Source organism: Brienomyrus brachyistius, unplaced genomic scaffold (assembly GCF_023856365.1).
Source record: "Brienomyrus brachyistius isolate T26 unplaced genomic scaffold, BBRACH_0.4 scaffold37, whole genome shotgun sequence".
In the NCBI taxonomy this organism is placed as follows: domain Eukaryota; kingdom Metazoa; phylum Chordata; class Actinopteri; order Osteoglossiformes; family Mormyridae; genus Brienomyrus; species Brienomyrus brachyistius.
Genome location: NW_026042312.1, coordinates 3,449,661 through 3,468,934, shown reverse-complemented (window position 1 = coordinate 3,468,934; position 19,274 = coordinate 3,449,661). Strand labels below are relative to the sequence as shown.

At 44.3% G+C, this 19,274-nt stretch overlaps 1 protein-coding gene across 2 annotated transcripts in view; it reads left to right on the top strand.

Moving 5' to 3' along the window:
- LOC125722171 (keratin-associated protein 16-1-like) overlaps positions 1 to 4,450 on the top strand; it is a 91,987-nt gene extending 87,537 nt beyond the window's left edge. Inside the window, exons 2-3 of one of the 2 annotated variants that reach the window (XM_048998355.1) lie at positions 2,863 to 3,110; positions 3,173 to 3,350. The gene's annotated coding sequence lies outside the window, so the exon portion shown is untranslated. Of the gene's footprint in view, positions 1 to 2,862; positions 3,111 to 3,172; positions 3,351 to 3,774 lie in introns of those variants that run through there. The other variant, XM_048998354.1, reaches the window with a different exon arrangement.
- Positions 4,451 to 19,274: the final 14,824 nt, after the last annotated feature.

The window sequence follows — 19,274 nt, the reverse complement described above, 5'->3', positions numbered from 1 at the left end:
AAAGTTTAACGGTTTTCAGCTTTTTTTCACAATATCTTATTTTGTATTCAACAAAATAAAGAAAATCATAAAAGTTTGGAACCACTTAAGGAGTAAATAGTGAGTAAAGTCTTTTTTGGGGGCTGGACAATGCCTTTAATAGGCCTGACCTTTGACCCTAACTCTTCCCCTCTGACTGCACTAGTACCTGACAGGATTGCCACCTGATGAAATAGCGTGACAAAAAAGTGAGACATGTCAGTTCAAAACTTTTGCCAAAAACACTAATGAATCACTTACATCCTCAGCCTATCACTCCTCATAATGTTAAATATTAGTATAATCAACATGTATAATACACACACACATAGTATATGTTATATATAATCAACATTCAGATTCACCTCCTGTGACCTTGCCTCTTCACCTGAACTACAACATGGCTGATCTGCTTCTGTCCCCTAATAAAAAAACATTGAGGGATTCCTTATGAGCATTGACAGAGAATGCCGCAGCCTATTATCGGTAACAATGTTAAATCTCAGGAAAACTAGGTATAATAATATCAAGTCATCGTTCAACATCACCTGTGACCCCTTCTCTCCATCACTGTCTGATACACAGCACAGTTGTTTAGGTTCTGTCACCTGACAAAACAGGATAAACACATGCCATTTAAACAGCAATCATTTTATTTCACTTTTTCTGAGTCTTAGTGTGCAAATCTCGAATCAAATCATTAATGTTTGCCAAGTCAGTGAATGCATTTTAAAAACTATTTGTGCGAAGTGGATTGTCTATTGGTGAACTGTCAATAAAATTCTAGCCATGGCAATATTAGTATGTAGCATATCAATCTCTTTCACAAGACTGATTTCTGACAAATAGTCGTCATTAGATTAGGAGAACTGACAGGGATCATATTTATACTTTTACATTTAGCTGTTTAATCTGCTGTTAGTTTTAAGTCCGTATTCACAGACTATAGCCTGCCCTGCTATAATGAATGTGCGTCAAAGCGGTAAAAAACCCCCCCACTAGCATTAACGTTAACTGCTGTCGTTACTTTGATGGACTTTGATGGATTCACTAGCGAACTTGACGTGACTTACACTTTTCTTTGAAAAAAAGCTCCTTATGTCCAGCTTCTTTTTTTTTCTGCCGCCATCCTCACATGTGTCACCACACCCAACACACCTTCTTGCACGGGGAAAAAAATCCACTGCATTTGGCGCTGCTTGTATCTGAACGCAGCCACAGCCTCTCACATGATAGCAGGGAAATGCACAGCCAATCAAAATGTTCACATGTGTTTTGGGGGCGGGAGGACTCAAGGAGAGAACGTGATTGATCCCTTTCTGCGTGTCTAGGTTAATGTTGACAGCACGATTGTTTTTTTTTTTTAAGTGGATTAAATTATTGGTGGGGACATTTCAATGGTCGGAGGATATTGGTGGGGACACATCCCCTCCGTCCACCCTAAATCTACGCCCCTGCGGTAAACACAATCCGTGCCATCTGCAGATGCCAGCTAAAGCTCTATCATGCAAAAAGGAAGCCATATCTGAACATGGTCCAGAAGCGGCGTCGTGTCCTGTGGGCCAAGACTCATTTGAAATGGACTGTTTCAAAGTGGGAAAGTGTTCTATGGTCAGACGAGTCCAAATGTGACATTCTTGTTGGTAATTAAAGGCGCCGTGTCCCCCAGGCTAAAGAGGAGGGAGACCTTCCAGTGTGTTATCAGCATTCAGTTCAGAAGCCAGCATCTCTGATGGTATGGGGGTGCATAAGTGCATACGGTATGGGCAGCTTGCATGTTTTGGAAGGAACTATGAATGCTGAAAGGAATATAAAGGTTTTAGAGCAACACATGCTCCCCTCCAGAGTACGTCTGTTTCAGGGAAGGCCTTGTGTATTTCAGCAGGACAATGCAAAACCACATACTGCAGATATTACAACCACATGGCTTCATCGGAGAAGAGTCCGGCTGCTGAATTGGCCTGTCTGCAGTCCAGATCTTTCACCTATAGAGAACATACAGTAATTACCTGTGACACCCATGGTGCACTGTGAGCAGGTATACAGGCTCACAGAGCATGCAGATAATTACCTGTGACACCCATGGTGCACTGTGAGCAGGTATACAGGCCAACAGAGCATGCAGATAATTACCTGTGACACCCATTGTACACTGTGAGCAGGTATACAGCCCAACAGAGCCTGCAGATAATTATCTGTGACACCCATTGTACACTGTGAGCAGGTATACAGGCCCACAGAGCATGCAGATAATTATCTGTGACACCCTTTGAACACTGTGAGCAGGTATACAGGCCAACAGAGCCTGCAGATAATTACCTGTGACACCCTTTGAACACTGTGAGCAGGTATACAGGCCAACAGAGCCTGCAGATAATTACCTGTGACACCCATTGTACACTGTGAGCAGGTATACAGGCCCACAGAGCATGCAGATAATTATCTGTGACACCCTTTGAACACTGTGAGCAGGTATACAGGCCAACAGAGCCTGCAGATAATTATCTGTGACACCCTTTGAACACTGTGAGCAGGTATACAGGCCAACAGAGCATGCAGATAATTATCTGTGACACCCATTGTACACTGTGAGTAGGTATACAGGCCAACAGAGCCTGCAGATAATTACCTGTGACACCCATTGTACACTGTGAGCAGGTATACAGGCCCACAGAGCATGCAGATAATTATCTGTGACACCCTTTGAACACTGTGAGCAGGTATACAGGCCAACAGAGCCTGCAGATAATTACCTGTGACACCCATTGTAAACTGTGAGCAGGTATACAGGCCAACAGAGTATGCAGATAATTATCTGTGACACCCATTGTACACTGTGAGTAGGTATACAGGCCCACATAGCATGCAGATAATTATCTGTGACACCCATTGTACACTGTGAGCAGGTATACAGGCCCACAGAGCATGCAGATAATTATCTTTGACATCCATTGTACACTGTGAGTAGGTATACAGGCCCACATAGCATGCAGATAATTATCTGTGACACCCATTGTACACTGTGAGTAGGTATACAGGCCCACATAGCATGCAGATAATTATCTGTGACACCCTTTGAACACTGTGAGCAGGTATACAGGCCCACAGAGCATGCAGATAATTATCTGTGACATCCATTGTACACTGTGAGCAGGTATACAGGCCCACAGAGCATGCAGATAATTATCTGTGACACCCTTTGAACACTGTGAGCAGGTATACAGGCCAACAGAGCCTGCAGATAATTACCTGTGACACCCATTGTACACTGTGAGCAGGTATACAGGCCCACAGAGCATGCAGATAATTATCTGTGACAACCTTTGAACACTGTGAGCAGGTATACAGGCCAACAGAGCCTGCAGATAATTACCTGTGACACCCATTGTAAACTGTGAGCAGGTATACAGTCCCACAGAGCATGCAGATAATTATCTGTGACACCCCTTGTACACTGTGAGCAGGTATCAGTACTGATTACTTTTTATATTGAGTCACATGTTTTATGTGAATTACTTTGTACTGAACTGAAGGCCAGTATTTGTCACTGTGAATATGTTGTTGCAGACGTCCATCCAGAAATCAGAGCTGGGGGAAAAGATAAGGTCCTTATTCCAATTAATTTTTGGTACAAATATCAATGTGTCTGTTGCAGATGGAGGATTATATATTCTAGAGGTTTCTTTTTATTTTTAAATTGCAGAATGTTGTCTCATCTGAGGAGGATTCAGTGTATTATGTGTGAGGTTCATTTAGGTTTTGATGCTGGATTCAGTTAGTAAATATTAGAAAAATTACATATTCTCAACTCGTATTTATGGATTAAGTCTTCGAATGTCATGAAATGACTGTTACTGAGAAGGAGGTGTAGATGTGTAATCCCTTTCTGTCCCCGTGAGTGATAGTGAATAGTGATATTGTGAAGTAGGAAGTCCAGATTATTCCAGATTGGCGTGTATTTACAGGGTCTGAGAGTACAGTTAGTGATTTTAATGGCTTTCCACTGGGCTGTCAGTGCTGTGGAAATGGCAGCACTGTGTTGTTAAAGCAGTTTTGTTTCTTTAATGACATTTTGTTTGTCTGCATGTCTGAGATTTTTACAGTACAGCTGCTCCTGCTGTAACCATGAGCTGCTGTTACTGCTGTAGTGTGACCATTTAGTTAAGTCTTGCAGTTGATTTGCTAAGTAATAATTAAGAAAAATGAGCTTGTAATCCACCTTGAGATTTACTTTTCTGTAATGTGGAATGTTTGATTTTGTGTTTTTGTTTTTCCAGCAAAAATGTGGCATTAATGAGTTAAGAGTTTGAAAGAATTTTTCTGAAATTATTCTGGACGAGTAATTTTATTTTTATTGATTGAAGTGGGAGACTCATCTATTGTTTTGAGTAAGGGGGTGTAGTTGAGGGTAACCAAGTCAGAGAGCCTGTGGGAGATGTAGATACCCAAGTACCGGATATTTCCAGTGTAAAATAGACCATCCTGATCAGGTGAATCCCAGGCATCTTCACAGTGAGAATATTATGGGGTTTTTTTCCAGTTTATTGTGTAGTTTGATATATTTTGAAAAGGTATTAATAAAATTAAAATTTCATATATTGAGGGTTTCATAAAAACAACAAGATATCATCTGCATAGAGATTAATTTTGTGTTGACTTATTAGTATGAATTCCATTTATTTCACTGTTCTGTCTTATTGCTGCCACAATTGTTTCTATGAAGATGGCAAACAGTGAAGGAGAGAGTGGGCATGCAGGCCGTCTTCCCCGTCGGAGTGTGAATGCAGGTGATGTGATCCCATCTGTGACACTGTAGCTTTGGCTGAGGTGTACAGTATTTTAACCCAGTGGGTGAACGACTCTCCGAAGCCAAATCTATGCAATGTATTAAAGAAGAATGTCCAACTGACTGTCAGATGCCGTTTCTGCATCTAATGATGTAATCGTGGTTTTAGTATGGGTATGCTGAGCAGTATTGACTAAATTAAATAATCTATGGATGTTGTCCGAGGCATGTCTTGTCTTGATGAAATCTGTCTGATCAGGATGGATTATAGTAGGAATGACTGTCTGTCTGTAACTGAGTGGCGAGAGCTTTTGTAATGATTTTCAAGTCTGTATTCATTTGTGAGAGTGGCGGGTAACTGGAGGGTTGTGTTGGGTCTTTATCAGGTCTCAATAACACTGTAATGGTCGGTAACTGGAGGGCTGTGTTTGGTCTTTTTCAGGTCTCAATAACACTGTAATGGCCAGTAACTGGAGGGTTGTGTTTGGTCTTTATCAGGTTTCAATAACACTGTAATGGTCGGTAACTGGAGGGTTGTGTTGGGTCATTATCAGGTCTCAATAACACTGTAATGGTTGGTAACTGGAGGGCTGTGTTTGGTCTTTATCAGGTCTCAATAACACTGTAATGGTCGGTAACTGGAGGGCTGTGTTTGGTCTTTTTCAGGTCTCAATAACACTGTAATGGCCAGTAACTGGAGGGTTGTGTTTGGTCTTTATCAGGTTTCAATAACACTGTAATGGTCGGTAACTGGAGGGTTGTGTTGGGTCATTATCAGGTCTCAATAACACTGTAATGGCCGGTAACTGGAGGGCTGTGTTTGGTCTTTATCAGGTCTCAATAACACTGTAATGGCCGGTAACTGGAGGGTTGTGTTTGGTCTTTATCAGGTTTCAATAACACTGTAGTGGCCGGTAACTGGAGGGTTGTGTTTGGTCTTTATCAGGTGTCAATAACACTGTAATGGCCGGTAACTGGAGGGTTGTGTTTGGTCTTTATCAGGTGTCAATAATAGTGTAATGGCCGGTAACTGGAGGGTTGTGTTTGGCCTTTATCAGGTTTCAATAACACTGTAGTGGCCGGTAACTGGAGGGTTGTGTTTGGTCTTTATCAGGTTTCAATAACACTGTAATGGCCGGTAACTGGAGGGTTGTGTTGGGTCTTTATCAGGTTTCAGTAACACTGTAATGGCCGGTAACTGGAGGGTTGTGTTGGGTCTTTATCAGGTCTCAATAACACTGTAATGGCCGGTAACTGGAGGGTTGTGTTGGGTCTTTATCAGGTCTCAATAACACTGTAATGGTCACTGTGCTCATGTTTGATGGGATTTGTGATGCATGTTTAATTTCTCTTACCAGTCTATTGAAGAGTGGAGATAATATGTCCCAAAAATGTGTATAGATTTCTGCAGGGTAACCATCCGGTCTGGTGATTGGTTGTTAGGCATTTGGTTGAGGAACTTATGGAGTTCTTCTGATGTTAATGGTGCATCAAGCAGAGGTGGAGATTTCAGGTGTAGGGAGTACAAATCCAGACCAAGATTTTGTTTCAACAAACCAGTTGAGTCTCTGTGACTGTGACTCTTTATATTCATCTGGTTGGTTGAAACAAAATCTTGGTCTGGATTTGTACTCTCTGGACCTGAAATCTCCACCTCTGGCATCAAGGGCATCTGCTGTTTCATTGGTTAATATGGGTAAGTCTAGATTATTTTTAAATGATTCTATATCAACTGGATCTGGTTCTGAGAAGTATAGGTTCTTATAAAATGTTCAAAAGATGTTAATTTTGCGTGATTATTGAAATATTTATTAGAGGAGTCACTTTTGCTTAAAATTAATGCTTGTAATGGTCAGGTGATCTTATTTATTGTGGATTTTTTTTCCATCTTTCTGCAGACTGTCAGGCTGTAGAGTCACAGAAGAAGGCTGTTCTTCCCTGGCTTCAGCTCTGAGGTCAAACCCCTCACACCTGAGAGAGCTGGACCTGAGCTACAATCACCCAGGAGACTCAGGAGTGAAGCTGCTCTCTGCTGTACTGGAGGATCCCAGCTGTAAACTGGAGAAGCTGCAGTGAGTACAGAGTGTGTGTCTGACACGCTACAGATACTTATGCATGTATGTGAAGAAGAGGCACCAATTAATAAATGTATACAGCAGTAGTACTATGTCATTCTGCTTCTCCTATAGTGTGGATCATGGTGGAGAGTGCAGGACCAGACCAGGCTTACAGAAATGTAAGTGTGTTTGCATGTTTTTATTAATAATACCATGAATACTATGTTATGGTTATATTCACACAATTGTTGTGATGAGTGTGGCTTTTTGCACTGTGTGTAGATGGATTTCCATGTTTGTGTTTAGGTGAGTTTCATGTCATTTTAGACAAACATCCAAACGAGAAACAAAAAATCAAAATCATCACCAAAAATACTATCAATTCATTTAATCATTTTAAAAAATATTTTTTGCAAATGCTTTATAGCTGCTTGTATTATCTTCGTGTTTGTGTGGGAGTGTAGGATGGTTAAATATATTCTGAATTAGTTATACATCTTTAATTTCACAAAAAAAGAATCCTTTGCATTTGTTCTTTTTGCGCAGGCCGTGAGTGTATGTGTTTTCTGTGTGAGATTCGTTAGTATTGTCCTAAGGAGGCACCTGTAGGCAGTGAGACCGGACTCTCTCCTCAAGTGCAAAATGTGAATTTGCATTTTTACAGGGTGGTTCTGGAACATTCCTTAAAATTCATGAAAGAATATTACTGATTGGTCACTGAATCACCTAAACCAGGGGAGCCCAAATCCAGTCCTGGAGGGCCAGAGTCCTGCACATTTTTGGGTTTCCCCTCATTTAACACACCTGATTCATCTCCTTGTGCTAATAACCACACAGCTCTTGAGCTGAAGTATTTATGGTGGAAAAGGGAAAGAACTTTGCTACACAGGGTACCGGCCCCCCAGGACTGGATTTGGACACCCCTGCTTTAGGTAGAAGAAACAGGCAGCACAAGTCGATGTTAACTGGCCAATCAGGTAGTGTCCCTCTCATAAATAATAATCAGCCAGTCAATCGTGTAGGGCTTTGCTCATGAATATTAAAAAGTTCTGCTGATCCACGGTGCTAAAAGAAATTAGCGCCCGGGACACACTGGATGTGCGGCGGAAAATATCAAATTTCATTTCGGCGCCCATGTTAACAGATTAGAGCGGCCGCGTGCGTGAGCGAGATGCGGGGCTCACGCCTCGCGGCAGCGGCGCAGCATCTACAGTCACGCGCGCGGTAAGCGGTTCTCTATGGAAGCGTATTGCATTCATCTGGGAAAAAAATCAATTCTGTTTTTCCGAATTAATCAGATAATAATCCCGTTTTTCAAAGCAGTATTTTTCTGAATTAATGAGAACCTTCCTGTTTTTTATGATGCGCGATCTGTGCCGGAATCATCGTTTATATCAGAACCCAGGTCCAAATGTTTATTAAATATCACTTTAAACATGTAATAATATTACTTAAATATTCTGTTATTGATGGCCATTTTCAAGCCGCACGCGCCGGAATTAGCGGTTTGAAGGAAAGACACTGACTTTAGTATTGATCTCTGGTGCCGTTTTGTGGTAAATATGCTTGTGATGAAAATGTCTGATGAATGTCGTTGCTTTGTCATTTTTTAATTAAATTAATTAAGCTGTTAGTTTAGCTCGCGCCCCATTTTGGTGGCTCTTCCCGCCGCCGTCGCGCGCCCCACTTTATGTTTCATAAACTTCAGTTCCCGCTTCGTTAGGGGAAGCTGTGCTGTTTTTATATCGTACAGAAACATAAAGTACAGGCGGCCTGATGGGATTAATAATTCTTCCTCCTGCTTACAGACTCCTGCCAGCTGACGCTGGACCCCAACACAGCAAACAGACGCCTGTCTCTGTCAGGGGGGAACAGGAAGGTGACATGGGGGGCAGAGCAGCCATATCCTGATCATCCAGAGAGATTTGACAGCCGCCCCCAAGTTCTGTGCAGAGAGAGTCTGACTGGCCGCTGTTACTGGGAGGCTGAGTGGGATGGAGATGGAGCCCAGATAGGAGTGACTTATGAAGGAATCGGGAGGGAAGGAGGGAGGGACTGTCTGCTTGGATACAATGACAAGTCATGGGGTCTGTGGTGTAATACTGTCAGTTACTCTGTCTGGCACAATAATAAACAGACTTTCATACCCATAAAGCCCTCAGGCTCCCGCAGAGTAGGAGTGTATCTGGACTGGGGGGCTGGTGCTCTGTCCTTCTACAGAGTCTCCTCTGATGGACTGACCCCCCTGCACAGATTCACCTCCTCATTCACTGAGTCCCTCTATCCAGGGTTTGGGGTTCATTATAGAAACTCCTCAGTGTCACTGTGACGTGCTGCTGGTTCTCCTGGCAAAAAGGTCAAATCTCTGCTTTTTAGCCTTTATAATCCTTTTTACTCTGAAATGTACAGTACTGTACAAAAGTCTTAGGCAGGCAAAGAAAATTATGTTTAGATTATCCTCGTGTTGATGTAAAACTATGATATTATGCCTGTCAAAGTGTGTCAGCTTCGCCATTTCAGAACCTCTGCTAAAATCATCCAAGTATTTGCAGTGACCGTCCAGTGCAGCCATGTATTTTTTGACTTGGCCACTAACACACCTCATACAGGTAGTCAATCTCTCACTGACTTTTTAAACCAATATATTTCATTGTTTAATTGAGCTGTTGGTGAAATTTAACAAAATCATGGAACGGCTGAGGTCCCCCTGAGGAGAAGTTTGGGAACTGAAGCGGTGTTCATCTAGCCATCCAACTAGATATCAGTAACTTTTTAGGAAACAGAAGAAATTATTACTAGTTTTTATTGTGTTACTCTTAATTTGCACACATTCTAATGTTAAATTGTGTTTTTTATTCTAAGCCAAAGTACACTTGTTACCCAGATAAACAGCTTCAAACATTTCTTTGGACTGCCTAAGACTTTTACACAGTACTGTATGTTTGACAAAAATAAATGACTGTGTTCAATGAGCTGCATAAACATGAAAAATATAGTTTTATGGTTTTTATCTCTGACTAAAATGTAACTAAATGTAATCCTGATTGGGGGGGGGGCTTTCCCCCTCCCCTGTATATGTACATTTTATATATTTATGTCCATTTACTGTATTTCCTCCCTGTACAATGACAATAAAGGCTTTCTGTTCTGTCCTATTAATGTCCTGCTTCAGCGTCACCCAAAGCATAACTGAGTAACATAATGAAACCACAGTCTGCTGGATTAAGTTAAATTCACTGCAGCTGAACATAACTAACACAATGACACTTAATCAATGTGAGAGAGAGTAGAAGGATACCACTCACATCAAATTGACAGGTTGGGTCAAAGGTCACGAAGATCAAAGGATTGGGGTCAAAAGGGGGCGGGGCCAGGCAGGGCCCAAGCAAGGTCCAGGTGTGGGCCATGTGACGTCACAAATATTGTTCATGGTTGATAATTTTTCCAGATGTTGGGGATATGAAATTAGTTATGGTTGGTTATTATTTATTCAACTTGACTTAATTCAATTGTGTGCTTATGGATACGAGTGTGATTGTGTCTGAAATGCTATAGCCTGTGTTATGAGGGTGCTGGCACAAAATAATCGAGTGTGACCGTCTGCTGCTGGTGCTCCCGATGGCGCTACCGTGTCGGAAGGTGAATGATTCCGGTCCGGAGCGTGGAAAATGTTGCGGATACTACAGTCCTCTGTGGCTGGGTCTCTGTAGGTTGGGTCTCTGCGGCTCCCCCTCTGTAGACTGGATCTCTGAGGCAGGATCTCTGCGAGCTGACCCTCTGTGGCTGCCCCTCTGTAAGCTGACTCTCTGCAGGGTGCCCCCGCTGTAGGCTGCCCCTCTGTAGGCTGACCCTCTGTAGGCTGGTCCTCTGTGAGCTGGTTGCGTCTGCAAAAGACTCGGACATTCTGTGTTGGAGCGAGTGTTGTATGAGTATGAAAGAAACCCTGTGAAAGTGAGAGAGCATAGATTGAAAGGAGGTGTGTCCGACGCTATCCTCCAATGAACGCCCCTCCTGCAGCGGTTCGGATGTGTGTCTGTGAAAAGTGGCGGGGAGGGGAGAGGGAGCGTGGGGGGTAGTGTGTGACCCCTACCACCGCAGCGCTCCCATGTTTGTGCACCTGTCTGTTCGCTAAGAGACAGAATAGAAAAGCCACACATCAAACTGACATTTTGTCTTACAGTATATAACAAGTTATTTTCCATTTGAAGTTGGGGCGGTCCAGTTGTTTTACCCATATCCTGTTTAGTTTTTCCCATGCACCTGTTATTTTGCCCCGTCGTAGATCATCCCTGGTTCGAGCTTACCGTCGGTGTCTGCGCATAACTACAAACGAAATAAACACCGTGATGATCAAAAGAATTAGGAATCCCCGGTAACCTAAAACTTGACACGACATTAAAGAATCCTAAGAAAAAAAAAAAAGTTCGTCTAACGCAAAAGATGCATGTCGGGAGTACCACGCCCGCCCCCCAAAGGGCCGTGGGTAATATAACAAGCTTCGAGCAGTAGGCCTAACAATAAGAAGTAATACAGAGAATATAGATACAGACATGTCCGACACGCCCGAAATGAAAGATTCTACGGCACGGTCAAAGATGCAGGAGGAGGAGGATGGTGTACGGCCTCCGGGGGCTCCCAAGGAAGATTCGTACGTAGACGGGTACCTACGATGCGAGCGTCGGGATACCTGAGGGCTACCTGGGAGATGCCCAACGGGGATAAACTGATCTGGCTCTTTGACTACGATGAGGAAGAACTGCACATGTTTCAGATCGCCGTAGACGGCACAGACCCCGTGAAAGACGACCCGCATCTACTGAGTTTCTCTGAAGATGAATGGGAAAACTTGAAGTCTATCAGCGTCCCGATGATGAAAGTGACCACCAACCATGACAATCGGGGGAACATCTACAATATGGCCATGCAGTTTAAAAATCCTGACGAAGGTAAAGATCGGAGGACCTTTATAAAGTGGGACGCGACCGGGGAGCTTGGGGACAGAATGCTGAATATATGTCAGCGGCCTAAATGCGATTGTTTTGGGCTGAGAATACCGTTTGTGATTTGGATGCGGATGTTTGAAAAGGGGGATTTCTTCCATTCGCTGTTCAAGGATAGTCGGGGGCGTAAGGAGATGCAAGCGTTGAAAAAACGTGTAATGTAATATCCATGTCTGGGGTGAGCAAAAGATCGGAATGCTAGCAATGGGGAAGAACGGACAACCATTATCAAGTAGTGTAACATTTTACAGATGTTACACCAAATGTATGCATTTATCAAATGTGTTGTTGTTAATTTACCTTGAACATAGTTATACATTGTTTATTTTTCAAACATGTTACACAAATTGTATAAATTTATCAGATGAGTTTTTTTTTTGGTAATATAACTTGACCATAGATTTTTAGTCGCACAAATGTTTTAAGAAGTAACATGAAAGTTTTTCAAAGTAAGATGTACAGATGTTTTAAAATGTAACATGAAAGTTTTTCAATGATATACAGATGTTTTAAGACATAACATAAAAGTTTTTTCAAAGTAAGATGTACAGATGTTTTAAAATGTAACATGAAAGTTTTTTCAAAGTAAGATGTAAAGATGTTTTAAGATGTAAGATGTTTGGGTGTTATATTTTCCAGAGGCGTTTTTACAAGAACATTTTGTTATGTGTTTGCAGCCCAAGTGTATTTTTAAAATGTACAAAGTTTTATGCATTCATTCTGTGAATTAGTTTTGAAATCTAATATGAACATGGCTTTTATTTTACAAAAGCAAAGTTGTAAAAATTTTGTAGGCTTTTTATCAAAGGAGATTTTGTTAATGTAACGAAGTTTTTTTTATTTTCAGATTTGCACAAGTGTTTTAAAATGTATCATGTATATGTCTGTTGTATTTTTCAAGCTGGTACAAAAATATTTGTGTACATTTATCAAATGAGTTTTTAAAAATGTAACATGACCGGGTGTTTTATTATTCAAAATAAAAGTTGCACATATGTTTTGTTATATGTATGCAGCACGGTTGTGTTTTTAAAATGTACTAATTTTGTGAGGTGGTGGGAATAAAGCGTATTTAAAGGGGTACCTCTCATGGAATCTACCAATTTTTACCAGCTGATGAACCCTGAGCCACATGGGGACTGGGGGTTTTAACCGTGAGACTCGACACCTAGGCATTAGATCCTTATGTCAGCAATGGTCCCCATGCATGTACCCAGTGTAGGGTCAGGTCCAGAGAACTATGAGTGCACCTGGTTAATAGCATTTATACTACGGGACAGTTGAATGCTTGAATCTGATTGGCTGACGAACGTTCTGAGGTGTGCAATTATTTTCAGGGAAACGCACGCCGAACGTAGTTCCAGGCAGCTCTCTTGACCGCATTACAGTTCCATATCACTTCGCATAGTTAACTGTAATAATATTGCAATAAATAGAAAAATGCAACGAACAAATAAATAATTAAATGAATAAATATACATGCACAAGCTTTTCTGTCTCATTACTGCAATCACACGTCCTTGCACACGCACACTACTGTTACACACTCACACAAAAACGTGTTGTCAGCGCTGCCCTGACGATTTTATCAGTTAGCCTAGTGTAGCAACTTAAAGGCTACACATGACATTTCTCACTAGCGAAGTAATAACAGCGCTGCATCTTAAAGCAGACTTACAGTTTAGAGATGGTGCTTCAGAACACTGTTGAGGGACACACAGAGGTAGCCTAATTCATACAAGCTCTCTCTCTCTCTCTCTGTTTCTCTTTCTCTGTGTCTCTGTCTCTCTCTTTCTAATAACTTCATTATTAACTGCATTAGTCTGCTATCAATGGCTCAAGCCTCCATTGCCAGCTTTAAAATGACGTTTTGGAACTAGCAAAAGAGTCGTTGGATGAGATGCGGAAGAAATAAACCTACTCACAATAGCGATTTAAGTAGAAAAACCGGACGAATCCCTTGAAATATATCATCTGATTGATGTCTTGAGGTGTGGCAACCGTAGTATAAGCGGAATAATTGACTCCGGACCGTTGAATTATTAGAAAATAATGCACACCCGAGGTGTAACGGCCACTCCGCTTCGCGTCGTGGCCGCATTACCACCTCGAGTGTGCATTATTTTTTAATAATTCAACGGCCCGTCGACAATTATTCCTTACTTAATTTATAACAGTAGGAGCTAGTGAACTGCATTTAGCAGTCGCATTAAAACACGTTAAAGACTTTCAAGAATAAAGCCTTAATTATTTTTTAATAAAGATGGCTTTTCAGTAAATGTTGGCTTTCCTACAAGGTCACCCCCGAGGCCTATGCTTATAGCATCCGGGTGCCTGATTTGAGATGCTTACTGAGGACGCCATGTTAACACCGGTAACTGAGCTGCACTATGTGTCACACTTAATGAAACTTAGTCCTAATTCAACAGAACCAGTCGTCATCCACTTTGCAGTGAGATTTCTGAGCGAAAAGTGAGCGAAGTTTCATTTTCTTACTTTACCACCTATCGGTTAGTAAGGGAAATGGAGGCGGTAATATGTCGGACACGTCAATGGCACTGAGCGCGAGGGAGTGTGCGGTGTGGCGCGAGCCGCTAGCTGATGTAACGCTGCGAACAGTGGGGCTCTTACATTTTTAAGATGCGGCTAACTATCCCCGAGACACTTTAGCCAGGTTCGTGTATATTTGCTCTTAATGCTGCTGGCAACGCCAGGAGGGAGCTGGCCAGCAATAACATTTTTAGCTGCTTTTAAAGCTTGCTGTATTTTTCATTCAGTACATACACTAATTATTCAAGAATATTCTAATGGAACGGTAATTCAACATGTACTCTACCAGCAAGAAATATTCAGCATACAACACAATGTTTTAAGCAGCAGATATGCTTTAATCACAGGACTTGTTCACCATGTCATATTAGCCAAACAGTCTTTTGTCCTGACAAACTGCAACTACAAGGGATGTATCCAACAAATGGTCATATATATCATGCCTTCAGAAATTCATGACACACTGTTTGATATTATATGGCTGTGAACCCATATAGACACCATGCAGTGTTAATTTAACACTGGTACATTTGCTGTGTACTTTTAATAAGTCAACTATTTAGCAGAGCTGGGCAGCTTTATAGCTATTCAGAGTTTCTGTCAGTTTTTGAAATCCCAATAAGCGCTAAAGTTTGCCATTGTTTTTGATATAATCCCTGATGGAGTAGTTATGTTGTTGAAGAATTTTGTTCCATCTATGGATCCTGTTGAATCTGCTGTTGGTAAGGTGTGTTTTTCTATACATGCTTTTCAAGAAATAATAATTAAAAAATCAGGACATTCTTTACCCAAAACTACACCTTTGTTCCATATGTTGTTTCATACTGGAATGGCATAGCGGATAATATACCTTGGAAAAAGGTGTGGACTTTACCTTCTAAGTTTTTATTAACAAATAATGTAGAAGAAGTCACCTTTAAATTGACACATAAAGTTTATCCGTCCAAATATTTTCAATCTAAAAGGATCAGAGAGATTGACACCAGCTGTTATTTCTGTGAATGTGACTGCAAAACTAATGTTCGTTTATTTTGGTCTTGCCCTTTTTCTGAAAAATTCTGCTCTGATATGCTTAACATGATACAAACAAATGTATGTCATAATTTTCAGTTTTCTTGTAAAGATGTTTTTTGCGGGTTTTTTGTGACTGGAAGAATACATGTCACGATCGCCGTCGGGCGAGTATGGAAGATTATAAGCACAAAAATTCAAATGGCAATTCATTTTGCAATTGTCAATTCAATATTCAACCAGAGCATGCATTTGTCATTTCAATATTTAATCTGTGCATGTAATTTGAAAATATGTTTTGCAATCGGCAATTCAATGTGCAAAGTGCTTATGAAATCCTTAATTAATTTCATAATGTTTTGAATAAAAAATAGAATGACAATTCACTGAATTGCATTTCGTTTTGCCATGGGCTTTTTGCCTCTTTATTCAAATGGCAATTCATTTGGCAATTGTCAATTCAATATTCAATCAGAGCATGCATTTGTCATTTCAATATTTAATCTGTGCATGTAATTTGAAAATACATTCTGCAATCGGCATTTCAATGTGCAAAGTGCTTATGAAATCCTTAATTCATTTAAAAATATTTTGAAAATATCTGGAGCCAGGCCTGGGGGTGGGGCTCGATGGCGAGCGCCTGGCGGCCAGGCCTACACCCATGGGGCCTGGTCGGGCGCAGCCCGAACAAGGCACGTGGGTCCCCCCTCCAATGGGCTCACCACCCATGGGAGGGGCCATAGGGGTCGGGTGCGAAGTGATCTGGGCGGCGGCCAAAGGCGGGGGACCTTGGCGGTCCGATCCTCGGCTGCAGAAGCTAGCTCTAGGGACATGGAATGTCACCTCTCTGATGGGGAAAGAGCCTGAGCTGGTGCGCGAGGTTGTGAAGTTCCGGCTAGATATAGTCGGACTCACCTCGACGCACGGCTTGGGCTCTGGAACCAGTCTCCTTGAGGGGGGTTGGACCCTTTTCCACTCTGGAGTTGCCCGCGGGGAGAGGCGCCGAGCGGGCGTGGGCATACTTATTGCCCCCAGGCTGGGCGCCTGTACATTGGGGTTTACCGCAGTGGACGAGAGGGTAGCCTCCCTCCGCCTTCGGGTGGGGGGGACGGGTCCTGACTGTTGTTTGCGCTTATGCGCCAAACAGCAGTTCGGAATACCCACCCTTTTTGGAGTCCTTGGAAGGGGTGTTGGAGAGCGCTCCTCCTGGGGACTCCCTTGTTCTGCTGGGGGACTTCAATGCTCACGTGGGCAGCGACAGTGAGACCTGGAGGGGCGTGATTGGGAGGAACGGCCCCCCCGATCTGAACCCGAACGGTGTTTTGTTATTGGACTTCTGTGCTCGTCACGGACTGTCCATAATGAACACCATGTTCAAGCATAAGGGTGTCCATATGTGCACTTGGCACCAGGACACCCTAGGCCGCAGTTCGATGATCGACTTTGTAGTCGTGTCGTCGGACTTGCGGCCGCATGTTTTGGACACTCGGGTGAAGAGAGGGGCGGAGCTGTCAACCGATCACTACCTGGTGGTGGGTTGGCTCCGCTGGTGGGGGAGGAAGCCGGCCAGGCCTGGCAGGCCCAAGCGTATAGTGAGGGTCTGCTGGGAACGTCTGGCGGAATCCCCTGTCAGGGAGAGTTTCAACTCCTACCTCCAGCAGAACTTCTCCCATATCCCGGGGGAGGCGGGGGACATTGAGTCCGAATGGGCCATGTTCCGTGCCTCCATTGTGGAGGCGGCTGACCAGAGCTGCGGCCGCAAGGTGGTCGGTGCCTGTCGCGGCGGTAATCCCCGAACCCGCTGGTGGACACCGGTGGTAAGGGATGCCGTCAAGCTGAAGAAGGAGTCTTATCGGGCCTTTCTGGCCTGTGAGACTCCAGACGCAGCTGACGGCTACCGGCAGGCCAAGCGGAATGCGGCTTTGGCGGTCGCTGAGGCAAAAACTCGGGTGTGGGAGGAGTTTGGTGAAGCCATGGAGAACGACTTCCGGACGGCTTCGAGGAGATTCTGGTCCACCATCCGGCGGCTCCGGGCGGGAAAGCAGTGCAGCATCAACACTATTTATGGTGGGGATGGTGCGCTGCTGACCTCAGCTCGGGACGTTTTGGGTCGGTGGAGGGAGTACTTCGAAGACCTCCTCAATCCCACCGACACGCCTTCCAATATGGAAGCAGAGTGTGGGGACTTGGGGGTGGACTCGCCTATCTCGGGGGTGGAGGTCGCTGAGGTGGTCAAAAAGCTCCTCGGTGGCCGGGCCCCGGGGGTGGACGAGATTCGCCCAGAGTTCCTCAAGGCTCTGGATGCTGCGGGGCTGTCCTGGTTGACACGCATCTGCAGCATCGCGTGGACATCGGGGGCAGTACCTCTGGACTGGCAGACCGGGGTGGTGGTCCCCCTCTTTAAGAAGGGGGACCAGAGGGTGTGCTCCAACTACAGGGGGATCACACTCCTCAGCCTCCCTGGTAAGGTCTATTCGGGGGTCCTGGAAAGGAGGGTCCGCCGGATTGTCGAACCTCGGATTCAGGAGGAGCAGTGTGGTTTTCGCCCTGGCCGTGGAACAGTGGACCAGCTCTATACTCTCAGCAAGGTTCTGGAGGGTTCATGGGAGTTTGCCCGACCAGTCTACATGTGTTTTGTGGACTTGGAAAAGGCATTCGACCGTGTCCCTCGTGGGGTCCTGTGGGGAGTGCTCCGGGAGTATGGGGTACCGGGCTCCCTTTTAAGGGCGGTTCGGTCCCTGTATGACCGGTGCCAGAGTTTGGTCCGCATGGGCGGCAATAAGTCGGACTCGTTTCCGGTGAGGGTTGGACTCCGTCAGGGCTGCCCTTTGTCACCGATTCTGTTCATAGTTTTTATGGACAGAATTTCTAGGCGCAGCCAGGGCGTTGAGGGTGTCCGGTTCGGTGACCTCAGGATTAGGTCTCTGCTTTTTGCGGATGATGTGGTTCTGTTGGCCTCATCGAGCCGTGACCTTCAGCTCTCACTGGAGCAGTTCGCAGCCGAGTGCGAAGCGGCTGGGATGAGAATCAGCACCTCCAAATCCGAGACCATGGTTCTCAGCCGGAAAAGGGTAGAGTGCTCTCTCCGGGTTGGGGATGGGGTCCTCCCCCAAGTGGAGGAGTTTAAGTATCTCGGGATCTTGTTCACGAGTGGGGGAACGATGGAGCGGGAGATCGACAGGCGGATCGGTGCGGCGTCAGCAGTCATGCGGGCGCTGCATCGGTCTGTCATGGTGAAGAGAGAGCTGAGCCAAAAGGCGAAGCTCTTGATTTACCAGTCGATCTACGTTCCTACCCTCACCTATGGTCATGAGCTTTGGGTAGTGACCGAAAGAACGAGATCGCGGGTACAAGCGGCCGAAATGAGTTTCCTCCGCAGGGTGGCTGGGCTCTCCCTTAGAGATAGGGTGAGGAGCTCAGTCATTCGGGAGGGACTCAGAGTAGAGCCTCTGCTCCTCCGCATCGAGAGGAGCCAGATGAGGTGGCTCGGGCATCTGATCAGGATGCCTCCGGGACGCCTCCCTGGGGAGGTATTCCGGGCATGTCCCACTGGGAGGAGGCCCCGGGGAAGACCCAGGACACGCTGGAGAGACTATGTCTCTCGGCTGGCCTGGGAATGCCTCGGGGTCCCCCCAGAGGAGCTGGACGAAGTGGCCGGGGAGAGGGAAGTCTGGGTCTCCCTGCTGAGGCTGCTGCCCCCGCGACCCGACTCTGGATTAAGCGGGAGATGATGGATGGATGGATGGATGGAAATAGAATAACAAATCACTGAATTGCATTTCGTATTACCATGGGCTTTTTGCCTCTTTATTCAAATGGCAATGGCGTCCCCGGGAATTGCATTGCATGTTC